The following is a 2,514-nucleotide window of genomic DNA, read 5'->3' as shown; positions in this document are numbered from 1 at the left end:
GACCTTAACTGCTTTGCCAAGTACGTTGTGGCATAGCCCAGAAATTCCTCTTGGCTCCTGGATGTAGCTGCCTTTAGGGGATGAGGTAGCAGAGACACCCCGTGTGAAAAAGTTGGGAATGTGCTTTGTTCTGCTTCTTTTGTCATAGAAATACCATCATGTTCCTGCATGGTCCTGCTCAGGGGAGGATGCCCTCTCATCTGTCACGTGTGTGCTAATCCTCTATCCCGGATCCTAGTGAGTCTTGCCCACCCCGGAGCTGTGTGATCCAGTAGCAGGTACACTGTAAAGGTGGACCGAGGCAATACAAGATGTCTCCAGTGGGCAGTGAACTGTCCTGTCCCTCCCAGCTGTTTTCTGCCCAGTTTGGAAGTGGGGAAGGTTCCAAGGGCACCACCACGCACAGGTACACTAGAGGGCAGGATTTAGCCCTTAAATTGTGTCACTTTGGAAATCAGGAGTGTTTTTAGGTACTTACATAGTCTTGTTTGCAGGAAAATGATAATCCAACTCCTGTTAGCCACTGCACACCCAGAGCTGGAAAAGACAAATACAGATAACATGTAGTGAGATCAGGGGGCTGCTGTTGGTTTTTGTTTGGTTCATAAATGCTTAAAATTTTTGCAACTGATTCCAAGAAAAAGTTTATCTGTAGTGGGGTCATATTTAAAAGCATTTTATAGAAAGTGAATGATGTTAGTAACTCAACCTGAATTTTAAATCATAATCCTTTCAGTGTCACTTTGTTTCTGTAAGCTTTCCCGAGCTCCCCTGGATTACAGATATGGCAGGCAGTTCTAATAAATAATTATTTGATCATTATGGTTTTTAGCACTCTTAGGAGATTGCCCTGGGATCGCTGGCCATCTGTTTCAGGATACTTGGGCGGTGATGGATTGTGCTGAACTGGTTAATGACCCTGGAGTTAATGGTGCTCTTGGCTGTCGGTGACAGCGTGTTTAGAGCAGTTATCTAATAAAACCAAACCAGACTCAATGCAGTCCAGAGAATGCTCAAGTTACTGTTGCTGAAGAACATACATAAGTGTATGGAATCTGTCAATTGAATATCTATACCAAGCAATATTTGAAATGTTTATGGCTTGATTTTGAAGGCTTAAAGTTGGTAATGAGATAGTGTTTCAATCCTGATGGAGAGTTAATAGCCTTTGCTTTTGTTAGTACCTGTTTAAGACTATGCATTTCAAAATAAAGCAACTCTCTCATCCTTCATTGTTTTCAGTAGTGTTTGGTGACAATAGACGGGTAAACTTTTTCCTGTCTGCCTCTTCTGCTGCCTCCAGACGTGTCAATAAAAATGTTAAAAGGGCAACTCTCTGGAGTGCTGGTGGCATTTTAGGGTTATTATCTTACGTAGTTCTTTGTTTGTTCAGGGTAGGGCCAGATTTTGACTGGAGCCTGATACGATCAGCCGAGAATACAAATGAGATGATGTCTGCAGAGTTGGGTGGAGGTCGTCTTGCAGGAGCTGTCATGGTGCTCTGTTGGTGGAGTGACCTGGGTGAGCCTGCCACTCATGTTTGACTTTTAGAGCTTGAAACCACATTGCCCGAATGATTCAAAGGATAAGGTTACTGAGGGTACTGGGAAAGGGCAAAGTAGGGTGCAGATGCCATGTGCAGTGACAGTGTGGTGAAATTCTGCTCTTGTGCTGCAGAGATCAGTGGCATGTCTGTTACCTTTTGATGGGATTTCAGTAGGTCTCACAAAACCACAATCATTAGCATTCCTGGAATGTGCAAGTCACAAAATCCCGGTACCCGCGGCTATGGAATCCTGTATGGCGGTGTTTTGTAAGAGCAGGGAGCGATGTCAGCTGTGATACAGCTCGAAAATATTTGTAGTCTGTTTCTTGGTTCTTTCCTTTCTACTCTCAGGCTGGCCCACAATGCCTGATGCAAACGTACCTATTATTCCCAGACGCCCTGTGCCATTCTGTGGGGGTGTAGCTTTGGGGTTATTTTTGCTGATAAAGGATGTCCTTAACATACTCGAGTGCACAGTTGCCACAATACCTCAATCTGTGCCTGGGGGAAGGTCAGAGTGTTACCTCTGGGGACTGGCACCAGTTTTTTAGCAGACTATCTTTTCTTGGTGTTTCTGGGTACTGGGCTAAAAATCTTCAAGTGTTTAATTTTAATCCACATGCCCATCACTGAAATGTCAAGAGAGGTGTGAGAGCTGGTGCAAGGGTGGTGGTAGGAGCCTGAGGCTGGGAGTGTGGAATGGAGGGACACAGAATGCCCCTCTCCAGTGGCAGCTGATTGTCACTGCCTGTCCTGTGGTGCCATGTCCTGACCCATCTCATCTGTTAAAATGCAGGACAGGATACAACATCTTCCCAGAGGGATGTCTTGAAGAGTCCATGCAGTTGTCACCTATGTTTTATTTCAGGTTAGAATAGTACTTTTGGGACTACATTACAGAGAATGTTCATACAGTCCCACAACTCTGGGAAGACCAGCGGAGAGACCGACATTCCTGAGTGTAGGGA

General features: G+C 45.0%; 1 protein-coding gene and 1 long non-coding RNA gene across 5 annotated transcripts in view; one reads left to right on the top strand and one right to left on the bottom strand.

The window, feature by feature from the left end:
- BBS12 (Bardet-Biedl syndrome 12) overlaps positions 1-2,514 on the top strand; it is a 48,232-nt gene that overhangs the window by 33,224 nt on the left and 12,494 nt on the right. The window lies entirely within an intron of this gene.
- LOC108447319 overlaps positions 1-2,514 on the bottom strand; it is an 8,778-nt gene that overhangs the window by 1,323 nt on the left and 4,941 nt on the right. Inside the window, exon 2 of the long non-coding RNA XR_001862813.1 lies at positions 1-537. This exon is cut by the window's left edge and continues 1,323 nt beyond it. This is a non-coding gene — a long non-coding RNA (uncharacterized LOC108447319). The remainder of the gene's footprint in view (positions 538-2,514) is intronic.

This window comes from Corvus brachyrhynchos, unplaced genomic scaffold (assembly GCF_000691975.1).
Source record: "Corvus brachyrhynchos isolate BGI_N302 unplaced genomic scaffold, ASM69197v1 scaffold105, whole genome shotgun sequence".
Lineage (NCBI taxonomy): Eukaryota > Metazoa > Chordata > Aves > Passeriformes > Corvidae > Corvus > Corvus brachyrhynchos.
Note: the sequence above shows the minus strand (reverse complement) of the source record. Positions and strands in the feature narration are given on the sequence as shown.